At 43.4% G+C, this 16,158-nt stretch overlaps 1 protein-coding gene across 1 annotated transcript in view; it reads right to left on the bottom strand.

The window, feature by feature from the left end:
- Positions 1-15,757, bottom strand: part of LOC115314383 (TNF receptor-associated factor 6-A) — a 108,779-nt gene extending 93,022 nt beyond the window's left edge. The window contains 2 exon segments of the mRNA XM_042286084.1: positions 8,937-9,065; positions 15,671-15,757. The gene's annotated coding sequence lies outside the window, so the exon portion shown is untranslated.
- Between the last annotated feature and the right edge of the window lie 401 nt (positions 15,758-16,158).

Here is a 16,158-nt window from a genome sequence, read left to right on the forward strand (position 1 = left end):
CCAAGAAAAACAAATATGGCCATACAAAACTAATAGTGTGGAAGATATGTGCTCACAGCGACACCACAACAATGGCAGCTGACGTGACATCAATGCAAGCTGCATGCAGAGTGCTTACGAGCACTATTTGGACATCAAAAATGTGTTATAAACAATCCATTAAACTGGCTGCAATGAAAGTTTTCACAAAGGTGTCTCTAAATAGGGCTGTCTGCTAAAGTAAGGGAGGAAAATGGTTAAAACCACCTGGTTGGAACTGCCACTCAATGGTGGTACAACATACTCATATCTGCTGGATTTGCTTGTCGGTGTTTGTCTCAAAATAACTTCCTTGTCTTTGATTTATGTAGTGCCATCTGTGAAAAAGAGTGTCAAATTAGACAGTTTTTACTCAGTGCATAAGAATTTTTCGGCTTAACTCTGTTTGCTAAAACCAAAGTTCCAGTTTTTATTTGGCTGCTACGGCTGTCCCTATGTGCACTCCGAGTGCGGATTGTTTTGGATTCTTATCCGCACTCCGACTGCAGATTGTTCTTATGCGCACGCACTCCAAGTGCTTGTGGGTGTTGCCTTTTTCTTATCAGCACTCCGCGTGTGTCGCGATTTGGAGGCAGGAAACTGCACGACAGTTACTTACAGTGTTCGTCATGTTGGCATCATCAAGCACATAAAAATCAGAGACCTGCGTTTGGGAATTCATTAGATTTAAAACAAATGCATACTTAAAGGGCAACTCCGGTCCATAGTTTTGATTTTGGAATTATGACTGTTTTTAGTGCAGTCAGCGTCCCTGAATTACAAGGTGTAATTTTTTTTTCGGTATTGTGCATAGTTTTAAAGATATCGACGCCTCAAAGTTTTGTTTGGGCCGCAGTCGACAAAACCGAAACTAGCCGCTCGAGGCCCTGGCAACACTGGAAATCAGCCGCTAGGCGGACTTGATGTCACAGTTGTTCTCGTTCAATGAGCATGCGGTCCAAGCGGCACCTGCCTTTGTGGCGCTAACCGTTTAAAGATAAAAGGTAAGCTGCCTTCATTTTAATTCAGCATACGTGGTAGATATCCAGCATGTGTAGCAATAGTTAGTGCGTACACCCAAAAGCTAGCGACTGGTAGGCGAGTGAACTCGTTCAGTGCCGGTGTAGGACGCCAATCTCACTACCCCTCCGCTTCGACTACGGTAGAGGTTTGGCGTACGCCAAAATCAATATCGTAGTCGTTTATTTCGCTAAAACGGCGGAAGTAAGTTTCTGCGGCAAAATACCCCGATTGTTCGTTGCTGTTTGTATGAGTGGTGGAACGCGCACGCGGCAGGAGTTGATTAACTTTGTACCCGGCGGCCATCGCCATGCGTGCGCTTGTCCGTACTCGTCTCTAGGCATAAATTGTCATCGGGGCTCCGTGGATGGAGCGGCATTGCTCTATTCGTGACTCCAGCGACCCACAGGGGGCGCCACCACCATACAAACATGGCCACTGGGAACAGGTCGCGTCGGCTCGGCCAGGCCGCCTGAACGGTGTTGCATTCAATCTAACAGATTTTCTTTTGTTTAATGCCCTATTTTATAGGTATTTTAACTGTGACAGTCAAGTGTGGCCAGTGCACATAAACTTGCAGAGCATGGTTTTGTTTTCCCTGTGCTTTTTGTTCTTTTTGGGTCAAACTTTGGTCTTGGAGATTTTGTTCAAAACCGAAGCTATGGACTCTAGAGAGACAGTAATAGACTCTATAGTCGGTGACAGGTCAAGAAAGAAGTGCAAGCCCCTCCCACCTCTTTCCACTTTACCAGAGAAAACGCTGGAAAGGAGGGGACCTCTTCTCCAGCATTCCCTCTGCTAAAAGGAAAGATGAGGGAGGAGCTTGCACTTCTTTCTTGACCTGTCGCCGACTAAAATCAGTTTTGATCAGCTACGGAAAGCGACGATGACTACAGAAATGTTCCGCCAAGAAAGCCACGAGCATGTGACTTATCTGTCCACGAAATCAAGCTTTTTGCATATCTGTCTTTAAGAAACAGCTTTAGTCATCTGCTCAGTGAATACAGGCTAAAGAAAAATTATGAAAATTAAGCAAGCGCTTTGTGGGCCAACGGGCATGCTAACCCACTGGCACCCCACTAAGCAGCTGATACTCATATTTCAATTTAGGCTTTAGTAGAAATCGAGAAGTCATTTTGATGAATCTGCGGGTTATGTATTATATTACGTACTATGCCCCACTAAAGCGATATTAGTATAATCTTTGGGTTGAAATATGATTTTAGTTGACAGGCCATTAGGTGAACTGCTGAATAAAAGTATATCTGGCAGACAGAGAGATACTACTTAAACTCAGCTGAATAGTTCTAGCCTGCAGCACGGAGAAGAATCCAAACAAACTGAAGAGAGTCTTCATCGGAGATTCACGCAGAACCTCTCTGCATTGAACTTGACTTCGAATCCTGAACGGCGAAATTGAGTATTTTTTGTGGCCGGACAACCTGAGCAATGTAGACGTATATTGCTGCTGGCTTCGGCGGAGGTACAATATAAATAATGGAGGTGCGACAGAGATGGAGACGCGTCCCCCAGCTTTTAAAAGCAGACAATTTCCCTCATTAATTGTATGCAGTGAGCAGGTTTTTCGAAATCAAGTAATTGCGAAATGAGTCAAACTCCCACGGTGTGGTCCAGAGGCTTCTTCGGCGAAAAGCAGCCAAAATGAATAGCCAACGCACCGACTGGCGTCAGTGGCTCAATCTTGAAGCTAATCGAACACAACCAAACAAATACGACCATTTATGCTGGTCGTATGAGCCCAGGGGAAAAAAAACACTATTACCATTCAACTTGGCCCAATCAAAACTTGTTAAAAAAAGCATTGTGCGGTTATGCCTCAAAAACTCACTCATAAAATCCTGCTTGCATTCCATTCCAACGAGCTTTCACGGGCAAGTCTCAAGACTGGAGCGCGCAGGATACCCAATCTCGTTATTAACATCAGTGGCCGAAAAGCTCATCAACGAAAGCAGGCAACATGTATGCACTCAACAAAAGCAAAGAGACAAAACAAAAAAAAACATAATTGTGCCATATATTCATCATTTTTCTCACGGACTGAAGAAAATAGCTAACCGAGTAAACTTGGAACTCATCTTTTCAGCTCCTAACAAACTTCGCAGCTTGTGCAAGAAAGTAAATACTCCACCAATTACAACTGTCGGCTGCAAAAAGAAGCATAAAAACACCTTTGTCCCTTGTACAGAGAAGGTGGTGTACTCCTTTCCCCTCTCTTGTGGAAAACTCTACATAGGTCAGACTGGAAGGTGTCTTAACAATCGCCTTCGTGAGCATAAGAACACATTCACCAACAAAAACTCCAATCATTTAGGCATTCACTGTCAAGACTGTGGCTGCTCAGTGCTGCTGAGTAACTGTGCCGTGCTTGGCAAGCACCACAACCAGCTCACAAGAGAAATTATTGAGGCAGAGAACATTGCAACACATAACGGCAGATGTGTTAGTACTCAGTCTTTAACCTTGTCACAAAAAGAATTAGACTACCTAGCCTTACATTAATTTTCATTATTCATAATAATATTATGAGAGAAGGGGCATCAAAGCAGGACCCAAGCAATCCCTATTTTTCCATCAGTTTCTTTTTGTTTGTTGTTTTTGAAATCTTATTATTGGCAAACAAAAAAAATGCAAAAGCTGGTGTAAGACTTTTATGTATAATGCACCTGTGTCACAGTCAGCTCATTAAGACTGTGCGGTGCTTAGCTGATCAGGGGGCTATAATGTGGGGGGTGAAAATTTTTAAGACAAGCAACTTTCACCCCCCCCCCCCCCCCCACACCACACCCACGCACAGATGTTCCATACTTCCATTGCCAAACCCGCAGGCTAGCATACTCCCAGTGTTCGGCATGCTCAGCATATTTCACATCTTCGATCACATAACCCAACAAAACAACTTGTAACAGCCATCACATCTATTGATGTCTACTTACGAATGCGCAATTCATTAATTTTAAAAGAAGCTACAATAACAAATGCCAGGGACCTTTCAGGCATTCTCCCACCTAGCAGTGTTGAAAGTGTTTTGAAGATGGGGAGGGGGACTCTTTTCCTTATAATTATTGTTTACTGGAAATGACTGATTTTCCCGCCCACTTCTACGCCACTGCCCCCATCATTGATAAGCACAAGACAATACAAGTCAAAAATCTTACACCAGCTCCAATTTCTTTTCTTTTTCTTTCGCCAGTAAAAATGGTCAACGCTACAAAAAAAAAAAGTAATTGCCAGGATTTCTTTTTTTTTTTTTTGAGGGGGGGGGAGAGCTCGTCCATTCAAGATATCACTGAATTGGGGTGAGCAAGAGAATTAAACCCCCCCCCCCCCCCATACACACACACTGGTCGCTGGGTCTTCTTCTCCAAGATCCCCAAAGTTTGAGTATCGATTAATCTCAAGTGCGCCACCCATGCTAATTAATGGCTTTATTTATTTACTTATTCTTTTTAATGTGCGCACACACAGCTCGAGGCCTTATTAGTGTGCACATATTACAAACAATAAAAGAACAGATACAGACAAACAATCAAGCAAGACGTGATTTAGAAAAGATAAAAGGAAATAAATAAAACTATAGAGAACAACAAAGCACAGATGTTTGTCAAGCAGCCAACAATGCTTTTCTAAAATTTGAAAGGGGTGAAAACAATTCTAAATCACTCCTATTGCGATTTTAGAGGCGCTGAAGGCGACACTAACTTTCTGCGGGTAGAAAAGAAATGAAAATCTGACATGTCTTTGAGGAACACTGAAAGAAATTGCACTTAAAAGCAAAGGTGCATCAATTGTAGCGTTCACTATTTTATACAAAACAAGTCATGTCTCGCATTAATCTTCATTTGTGCAAGGGTACCAGGTCAAGCAGACTAAGTATTCATAATCAAAATAGATGTACCTCCCAACCCATCTATCAAACAATACGCACGAGACGACGCTGCACATTTCCTAAAATACATGACTGAGTCGATCCAATGGTGTTCCATACGACTGAGCAGAACTCAAGTTTAGATAAAACAAGGGAGCAAAATAGATTAATCATGCTAGCGTAAGTATGAAAATTCCGCTTCATTCGGGAAATAATGCCTAGCACCTGATAAGAATCATTCACAACTTTCGAAACATGCTCAGTAAACGAAAGGCGGGAATCAAAAAGCACTCCCAGGTCACTAATAGTATCTGACCTCGCAATAGCTGAACCTAACATCATAAACGAGTACTCAATGCAGCTCGTCTTTTGCATAAAGGAAACAACCTTGGACTTTTTGGGGTTAAGTGCCAAATTATTTTTCAAGCGCAACAGTTTAGAACTGTGTGAACATTGCTTAGCATTATTAGGCAGTCAGTAGTTGAAAGAATTTCGCCGAAAACTCTTCACATCATCTGCAAACTGCAGCACCTTTGAATGTTGCACACTGTCTACCAAATCATTGACAAAAATGTTGAATAACAATGGCCCCAGATTGGACCCTTGAGGCACTCCAGTATTTAAAACATATGAGGCAGAAAAACACCCTTCATACAGCACTCTGTTAGGTCTTCCGCCCGGATAACTAGAAAACCAACTGCAAAACAAGCTAGTCAAACAAAAAATTTGTTTGAAATTATTTTAATTTCGAAACACAGGCCTCCACTCAATTAAACACGGCAGAACTACTAATATTTCCATAGACTCGTCGAGGCTGCTGACACGCCAGTGTCACAACCAGTCTTGGGCAGTAACTAGCTACTAGTAATGTGTTACCGGTATCTAGGTACTTTTTTCAGTAACTTGTAACTCGTTACCTCTTAGTGGAAATAACTTGTAACTGTAACAGGGTTACTGTTTTTCTAAAGTAACTGTAAAGAGTAACGTCGTTACGGTTATTTGTCAGATTTATGCACAAATATATTGCAAAACACGACCGCCAAATCGCCTCGCAACTCGAGAGAAAGTTTCAAGTCCTGATACGGGAAGGACCCAGCAAAACTTGCTGCAGAAACCATCTGAAACACGAGGAAAAATAAAAGTAAAAAGGAACAAATTTTTGGGTTACCCTGTTTGGCCAAGCTGGTCCCACCAACTGGGAGAATAAAAACATTTCTGTCCGAATCGATTTTCTTTTTTTTTTCACTATTTATTTGTTTGTTTTGCTTCACGTCATCTACTTGTTGTCACCTGTTGCTCTGTTTCACGGGTCCCATCACTTGAAAAAGAGTGTTCACTCGAAACGTCTGTGCCGCTCTGCTTGTTTGTTTTCTTGAAATTGAAAGAACGCCCTTAGCTGGGACCAGGGGCACTTGGCATCAGTTGATTTATATAGATATTCACGTCTTGGGCTTTTCGCATTTGGGCTGGCGAGATGGAGAAGGGCAAGCATGCCCGATCTGGTAAGGAAGTGACAGAGAAAAGATTGCAACAGCCGTTGGGAATTCTACACGCAGCGGTTGTTCGTACCTCGATCAGTGCTTCTGCATCGCTGCCGTCCTAAGCGGATTCGACGAAGGAATGTTGCTGCAACATTCCTCTTGAGGTTTTCAAGGGACACTTCGTGTTTCATGAAAGATTGTGCACACACAGTAAAAAACGGTTCGACCGACGACTGGATTAGAGTGGCACAAGAAAACATCTACAAAGCTGATGGCAAGGAATGACCCATATTACTATTGACTTCACATTTGCACAATTTTTATTGTTTTTGTCCCATTTAGCCTCACCTAAGAAATTTGAAATTAGAATTGACCGATTCTAAACTCATGCCATGATTGGATCACGTGAGATCTAGACGCATGCTTTTGTATTCGTGTATACCTTATGGTGGTCGCACTTATTTTAAAGTACTTCATGGAACATAATTGGGTATCTGCTAGCTTAAAATTGCGAAAAATTAAAGTCGCCTGTAATTTTGCCAAAGAAAAAAAACTATAAATGCTTTATTATATAGTGAATTTACCCCAATACTGTCTAAAATTATGATCTTCTTCAGGAAGCTGTTTATGGTAAAAATTGAAATAGGAAAAATTAACCATGTTAAGATTCATTATTGGGGAACTCTTAGTCTCTCAAAAGATCAGGTTCACTACCATGAACAAAACAATGTCTCGTGAAAAATATCTGCCAATTTAAAGGTATATTAAGGAAGGTTGCTTTTTAGTACTTTCTAGTATTTTTTGTAAAGTAACAACCAAGTAAAGGCATTACCTTAGCAAAGTAACTAACTGTAACAAGTTACTCTTTCAATTTTTTAGCTGTAACTGTAGCAGGGTTACTTTTTTCTCCCTGAATAGCTGTAACTGTAACATTGTTACACTGTAGCAGAAACATGCCGATGACTGGTCACAACACAAAGCTGGGAACTTCCAAACTACTGTGGTCGAAGTTTCACGCAACAAAATCCCGCCGCACGCGGAGTTCGGATAGAGAAAATCATGCACACTTCGTACGCTTCGTACCAACGTCTTAGCACCTCCAGCAAAGTGTCCAAGCCTCTGCACGCAATCTGCACTCACGCATTCGGAGTGCGGATAACAATCCAACACAATCCGCACTCGGAGTGCGGATAACAATTCAACACAATCTGCACTCGAAGTGCAGTTTAGAATCCACCACTACCTGCATTCGAAGAGTGAATAGGGACAGCCTTGTTATTTTGATCGTGTTAATCCTCCTCTCTGGCATTTCTCTCTCTCTCTGCTTGCAGTTTCCCACAATTTCTTGCTGCCATCACGGTGGGAGCGGTTCCGTGTTTCCTTCTGTTTAGTTTTCGATGGTGTTGTTCTTCTTAGGCATGCGTTGCTTGCCTAAGAAGTTTCGGTCCTAGCTGGCAGAGGAAATGTCATCAGCGTGTGCATGGGACTGGCTCGACAGTTGATCCTTTCAGACGCGATAGACTCGGCGACGATGTTCCGAGCTCAAAACCTCATTTCGGCGCACGTCTCACTTATAATTTTGAATCTACGACAAAGACCAGCTGAATATTCCTTTGTATTGCATGTAACAAATGTAAGTGCGTACACAACACTAAGAAGTTTGGCACGCTTTTTGTGCCTCCACATCGTGCAAATGCGTCGTTTTACGGTTGCAGTCTCGCCTTGCATTTGATGACTCCCGCCCTGTTTTTAACCGTGTTTCCTGGATTCCTTGATTAGTTTAAATTTCCTTTTTGATTTGTGTACAACGATCAGGTTGACAACAAAACGATAAGATTTTTAAATAAAAGGTGAATGCGAACACTGCATCCTTAATCGTCCTAGACCGGTGCGAACAAACAAAAGTTCTGGCTTGGTTGAACGAGAATCAGGTAAGCAATGCGATTACCTCATCCTACCATTGTCGCACATTAAGGCTTCGTGGGACAAAGTTACAAACGCGTCTTGCCGTCACCATTTTAGTTTCAACGACAGGAAGCCTAATCTTTTTCGTCCCACTTCTCCTTTTCGTGCCAAGTAGAGAAGGTACTTTTGCCGCCTCTCGACGATGTCGGTCCGCTCGATCGGCGCCAAGCCTTGCACCTGAAACCGATCGACGTTGCCAATGTCATCCTGACGCAGAGCAGACGACGCACTATTTTCTCGACAGCGGAGGCACTTGTAGCGGCTGCATTACACCCGTGGGCACGAAGTACCATCGCCAGCCTCCGCTGCGCTACGGATCCTTTCCCTTCTTCGCCTTATTCCGAATACGCCCATGCTTTCTGTACGGCCCTCCAAACCAAGAAGTAACATTTCGCTCCTTATACATACGCCGGAACACATTTCTTTTTTTATGTGTTTAGGTACACGAATCTGGAATACATGTCGATTTGAGCCGCGCTTAATCATTCGAATCAGAGCTTGGCATTCTGACGTCCCTTTCTCTCACAGTTTCTCGGCATATTGAACACACCTAATGAAGACAGTACCTCTTTGTTGAATGGGTCGAGAAGTCTTTGAGCATGAAACCTACTTCACTTTGACATGTGGACTGCTGCCTTCAGTTGTGGCGGTTGTTGCTTGTTGCCCAAATTTGTGACAGCTTGTGATCTGAAAATCTAAACGAATGATGAATCAATAAACGCATCTGAAGTCTCTGAATCGGGCGGTGTCTCGCACCACCTAGTTAGTATGGATACATTGCAAAAAAATCCCCGAGGCAAAAGGGTTTTGTGCAACTGAATACTGATGGATAAATCGAGATAACAGGGAAATAAAATAAGGTAGTGACTATTTCGATATCCTGGTTTAAAATGATTGTATGCATTGTTTTAACATCCATCACGATACATCGCCGCCGGGCGGGAAACCAGTATCACGTCCGAAAGAATCAACCGTCGAGCCAGTCCCACCGAAACTCAGGCACGTAACACAGGACTCTGTCAACACGTCAACACAACACCGACAACGCCATCCGAAACAAACCAAAACAAAACAGAAAACGGCTACATTGACGGGGGACGTCAAAATAATAATGCCCTTATTTGGACGTTTCACAAAAGTGACATCACACTGGCTATATAATTTTGGTCAAATGAATAAGGCAATGACTATTTCAACCGTCCCCCATCAAAATCTCACAAATTATTTCAAGGTAGTGATTATTTCAACATCCACCGTCAAAATATCTCAAAAATGATTTCGATGTCTGTGACTCTGTAGAATGCCAAAATTGTGGTTTTATTATTTCAACGTTGTTCTGTTTAGTTTCTGATGGTGTTGTGCTGGCGTTTTGACGGATTCACGGAAACCTAAAAGGTTTGGCTCCTAGTTGGCCGTGGAAATGTGTTATTCAGTGTGTGGAGCTGGCGCGACAGTATATCCTTTCGTACGTGACACGCCCGGTGGCAATGTTCTGGGCGTTCTCAGCTCCCATCTCGGCAAGGATCTCACTTAAAATTTTCGATCTACAACAGAGGCAAGCTGGATATCTCTACGTCTTGCCTGCACGTAACAAATGTAATTGCGTACATTACGTAGCACTAAGAAAGTTGGCTAGCTTTGTGTACCTTTATTTCGTGCAAGCGCATCTTCGTATGGTTGCAGTCTCATTTTTGCATCTGGCTCCCACCCTGTTAAGCGGGTTTCGCGAGTTCATTGTTTAGTTAAGATTTTCTGTTTAGTTCATGTATAATGAGTGAGTTAACTAGGAAACGATAGGGATGTTTAATAAAAGGTTGTGAATAGAAACACTGCCATCTTGACATGTTTCTTGAATGGTGCGAACAAACAAAGCATCTGGCGCGGTTGTACAAGATACACGCATTTTACAATCAACTGCAACTTCTATGGCACAGCATTCAGCTCCTTTGTCTATATAAATCATGTGAAATAAATCACGAAAGGCAGCGGTGCAGCATTCTGTATTGTTTCGCACAACCAAGTAAACGTTACCTGCAACCTAATAGCTAATGTACTTCAATATTTTTTTTTTTTTTTTGCATTCCACATTATTTATAAAGTTATAGAAACAACAGTCAACTGCATGACATTTGTTTTCGGAAAATGCGTGCCGAACTGCAACGCTGCCTGCAAGCAAGATATTTTTTTGACCGCCACATCCGATCGCTCCCCAGTCTGGGCTCCGAATCTCCAACTTTGAGAAGTCAAAATAAAGACAAAAATATTTTCACATCTTCAGGAAGTGGCGTCACAGATGTCCAAATAATATCCAAAATTATTTTGAAAGTGGACGTCAAAATAGTTACTAAACGTCCGTGACATCACTTTCGTAAAACGTCAAAATAGTCAATGATAATGTAGTGATTACGCAGGCGAGCTGATGGATGTTAACCATTTTGTTCTTAGCCCGAGACCGAGCCCGTTACAGCTTAGCAGCAGTGCAAAAACATTCTTGCGAATTTGAGTTTTGTAAAGTGGTTGTTGAATGTGAAAGGGTGTAAGTGGTTTCCTCCTTTGATTGGTATCTTTTGTTGCCGGGATGCTTTGTGTTTGTGGCCCGGAGAATAGAGGGGGAGGGTGTGCTATGTATGCGAAGGATTGAGTCAATTACTTCCGAGTGAGGGGAGCTGGGGTGTGTTGCTTTGTGGAAAACGTCAAGGTCGCTTGACAATTGTGGTGGAAAGAGATGAGACCTTTGTTATCTTTTGGCTTTGGAGGTCGAGAAGGTTCTGTGGTGAAGTTCGTGGAGTGTATATAAGAGGGTGACCAAATAAACTTGCCTTTAGCTGTGTTAGAGACGTGTCCTTGACTGTTCATTTTTCTTCTACTTTGAAACTTTCTTGTTTTCCTGCCTCAGTCTCGGGCTAAGAACAAAATGGTCAAAATAGTGGCTTCATTATTTCGACGTCCCCCTTCAATGCAGCAGTCATAGGGATAGGGTGGAAGCTGTTTCATAGTTTCGTTACGTTAGGTTCTGATGGCATTGTCGGTGTTGTGTTGTGTTGTGTTGACGTTTGGACGGATTTATGTGTTGCATGCCCAAGAAGTTTCGGTCTTAGTTGGCAGTGGAAATGTCTTCTTCAGCATCTGTGAGGGACTGGCTCGACAGTTGATCTTTTCGGACCTGACACCCCTGGCGGCAGAGCCATGTATAGAGAGTTTGGCCATTCATTGGGGAAGTATAGGAGACAAGTGAGGAGGCGCCATCGGCCCAAAAGCGGGCTGGGCGTGTTCCGGGGCATCTTCAAAAAAACTCAAATGTGGCCACCCAGAAGCCGGAAATAATACCCTGGCAGTGGTCATGAGAAACAAACTTAATAAATGCCTCAGAGTAACTCTCGGTGATTGAAAACATGGTGCACATGATGTTTCAATCACGGTAATTCAAAATCATAGTGGAAGAGCGCAACTAGCGGAACGATCGACATAATCCGTACGCCAAGCGCCGAGGGCCGGGAATCTGCAGTCCGAGCGGTCACACACTGTCCGACCAAAACAGAGTTCAGCGGCACATTCGTTTCTTACATCTTTCTGCGTGATCATGATCAAAACATCACGTGCACCCTATTTTCAACCATGAATTCTTACGCGCTTATTAAAACCATATACCTACGACTAAAACTATTTCTCGCTACCACTGCAAGGAGAGTCTTTTAGGCTTCTGGTTGGCCAAAAGAACACGTCAAGCCCTCTTTCTGTGTTTGGTGCATGCCATGGCTCTGCCCGCACCTCGCACTGACCGAAGTCTTTCTAACACGGCACGCGTCTCACTTAAAAGTTTGATTATACAACAAAGGACAAGCTGGATATTCCTCTGTCTTGACTGCACAAAACAAATGGAAATATGTACGCTACGTAACACTGTGAAATTTGTCACACTTTTTGCGCTTTCCACCGTCGATTCGCCACCTTCGAGGTCGCGGTTTGACTGGAGCGGTCGTCCGTTGGTAGTGTATGTTAATTTCATATACAGGGTGTCACAAAAGGAAATTTACACTGTCTTTTTTACCGCAAAAATAAACTAGGCATCGCCGAACGCTCATTCTCCGCCCAAAGGTAGAGCTAGTGGTCACAACCAGATGCCAAAGTTTCAGCCCGATCCGATTACTTAATCAAAAGTTATAAGTGATTTTCTGAAAATTTCAATGGGAAAATGGCGGCTTACGGAGTTTTCAAACACATGGGGCTCTATGGCACCAGAAACCGAAAACGGGCAAAAATGGGCTCCATTTACCCATTGAAATTTTCAGAAAATCACTTATAACTTGTGATTAAGTTATCGGAACGAGCTGAAACTTTGGCATCTGGTTGTGACCTCTAGCTCTACCTTTGGGCGGAGAATGAGTGTTCGGCGATGCCTAGTTTATTTTTGCGGCAAAAAAGACAGTGTAAATTTTCTTCTGTGACAGCCTGTATATGTATCCTTTTTATTTCCATTCATTGATGGCAGAGACCGAGGGAAAAAGCTATCGACAGGCAGCTTGACGATCATTTGACCTTCTTACAGTGGGAGCATTGAAAATGATACAAACATCTCAGAGAAAGCATGCTACAAAATTAAAAAATGCAGAGATTTCTAAACCATGAACTTAGTTCCTTTATGGGGTAAACAAACAATATCAGACACAGAACGAAAACAGTCCAAGGACAGCTTCGTCAAATAATATAAGTATCTATAAAGACTTTCTCTATAAAGACTTTCTAAAAACATGTACCATAGTGCAATCTCGACTGCAAACATGCTAAATACAAAAATATTCATCTCCTTGAAATACACAAAATACCTCTTTTATGTTGAAAGATGTAAACACCACCTTAGCAAGCAGGACCCTATAGAACTACAAGCACATCGTTGAAGAAGCTTCGTAGAACAGAAGAGAGAAAAAGGTTTATCTCGCTATCGGACCGTTTTAATTTCCTTGTTGCCGCCCAGTACCGTGTGTAAAGGCTGAACCGCATGTAAGCGGTTAGAGAGCGACGAAACGAGCGGCTGCGACAGGGAATTGAGTCAGCGACGAGCGACGAAAATTTCTCACGTATAAAAACCGCATGCATGTAAGCGATTTGGCGAGAGATGACGACCCACTTCGGTGTCGCTCGGTCACTCACGCGACGAGGAAAACCGCATGAAAGCGACGGGAGCGAGCGACCAAGGCGATGAACGTTCAGTCGAAGTTCAACTCTCGTCCTGTCCAAACATCACTTTGTCAATTTTTCTGCGCGCTGCTACCAGTTCGTAATCATGAACCAACTCGCCTCCATCGCCACATTGATCCGTTGCTCCTTTACCTGCGAGTCTCCTTTCAATTTTAATTGGTCCATTTCTTAATTAAAACGGCCAGGTGAGCATGCCGTTTTTACGGTTGCAGATGACACTACTCGTGCGCAAAATCGCGGAACGCTGACGTTGAAGCAGTCTCAAATAAAGCCACAGCCGTGATGAGGGCCTTGTGAAGTTTATTTCAAAGCTATCGCCTCGCACCTAACGATTCAGACTTAGGAACAGTACCTGTTTGTTGAGTAGCGAAGCCTTCAAAAGTGGAATCAACGTCACTCAAACGTGGAATCAACGTCACTCAAACGTGGAATCAACGTCACGCTGCGTTTGTTGCGTTTGTTGCTGAAAAGAATGCTGAACGAGCGATGGATTATGGAACACGGCTGAAGCTGAAGCCTTTGAATTGGGCGGCGACTGGCGCCCTCTAGTCCCTGCATCACCTAACAAGCGTCTGCAGTGAACCGGCGTGAACCGCTGCGTGAGTTTTGGACATTTGGGTAATATATTGCGTGTTTTAATAAAAATTATTATATATAAAATCAGAAACAAAGGCAGTTCTGTAGCCCGGGGAGCCGGCGATCACGGAGTCAAGTGTAGAATCAGTGCAATCATGAGTATCGTAAGCCGCAAAGCGAAACTAAAACAGCGCACAGACGTGCATTGTGTGGAGAGAGAGAGAGAATAAACTTTATTTTACAACTCAATTCCGAGTTGTTGTATTATTCGTCCCCGGAAGATGAGGAGTCTTCTTCGTCAACTGGGTGTGAACGATGTTTAACTTCGCTATATCTCACGCTTAAACCTGGGTTCCACAGCAGATGTGTAAAAACAAGCCACGATTCTAAGGCCTATTCACACTGCCCCCTTTTTTTTTTTTTTACGTTAAGTTACGTTATGAATAAGTCATCGAAACATTCGTGTCTCGAATGCCGCTTGTCATGCTTTCTCCTCGAACTGGTAGCATCGCTTAATGTGAAGCACAGGGGTCCCCCGGTGACTTCAGCGTAATATTTCGTAATGTAACTTAACGTAAGAAAATGGAGCAATGTGATTGAGCCTTAACAGTCGAAAAAAATATAGAGCGTGTTTAAAGCACGCCAGAATTCCGGCGACTCTTATATATTGCTAATATGCCAGTGCTTTCACTATTTGAATATGAACCAGTCTTGAATCCTTATGAGCTGTTAACATTCAAACCGTAAAGAATAAAGTATGTGGGGTATGAAAGGTGTGTTCTTTTTTATTTTATTATTTTCTATGCTCGGCAGTTTTTATTCCACACTTGTTCTCAAAGAGTTCGAGGATGTGGGTGATGTTTCGAACACAGAACAGGCATCTTCGCACAGAGCACAAAAAAAAAAGAAGCAGTACTAAACTTATTGAAAATTGGACTATATTACGTGGCCTTCAGTTTATTTCGATCATTCGTGCACAGGCAGCTACTGATCCAGTGCTACTGCAAAGTTCTTGTCGTCTCTCTTAATTTTCCAGATGTCCTTCATTCGTTTGGCACGTACTGGAAAGCGTCGACGTCGTGTTCGCACTAACAAAAAAATTGGCTTGCTCTTTATGTTTATACAGCCTTGATGGAGATGCGCCTCAGCGCGTAATCGGTCTCTTAGCTGTAGATGAGAAATTTAGCCAGTGCAGTACAACCGCTAATTCCTGGGATTTTTAACGTGCATCACGCAGTAGTGATCACACGAACGCGTGCCGGTACGAAACTCATCCAGATCAAAACGGGTGGGGGCGGCGGGGATCTAACCCAGGAGGTTCCCAGCGCAAGCTTTCGCTCCACGCTCCGAGCTGAGACGCGTTAGCCCACTCGGCCACTTCCTCCCCCCCGCACTAACAGTGTCCGACAGCGCACACAAATACATGCAAAAGTGCTTCCTCCGACGCTCGTCGGACGAGTGATGCCTGTGTGGCCTTATTTCAAAGCTAGTGCCGCGCACCGAACGGATTCAGTCGTGGGAACAGTACCTGTTTGTTGAGCAGTGGTCTTCGAACGTAAAACTGAGTAAAACAAACTTCTCGTTCACACGGGTCCGTCAGGTCCGTTGTTGTTGTTGTTGTCGCTGAGAGAATGCAAAACGAGCGATGGATCACAGAACACGGCTGAGGCTGAAGCCCTTGATTTGGGCGGCGGCACGCGCCCTCTGGTCCCTGCGTCACCTTACGCGCGTCTGCTGCGAATCGACGTGAGCCACTGCGCGAGTTCTTGACATTTGAGTAATAATAATAATAATAATTTTTATTTGCACGAGAAAGTTTGCCCACTCAGCGGCGTGCAAGGCTAGACAGAAAGGTTTGTACCCTTACGCATGTGCATATAGACCATATAGACCATTCCATTTAGCACTCTCTGGGAGGCACGATTTTGTTCGACAGCAGCGCCCTCTCCATACATCCAGGAAATTCAGCGGGTTCGGCGGGGTAAAACGAGAGAGAGGGCACGCGCCCGACTCCGC

Source organism: Ixodes scapularis, unplaced genomic scaffold (assembly GCF_016920785.2).
Source record: "Ixodes scapularis isolate PalLabHiFi unplaced genomic scaffold, ASM1692078v2 PGA_scaffold6__148_contigs__length_123643588, whole genome shotgun sequence".
In the NCBI taxonomy this organism is placed as follows: Eukaryota; Metazoa; Arthropoda; class Arachnida; order Ixodida; family Ixodidae; genus Ixodes; species Ixodes scapularis.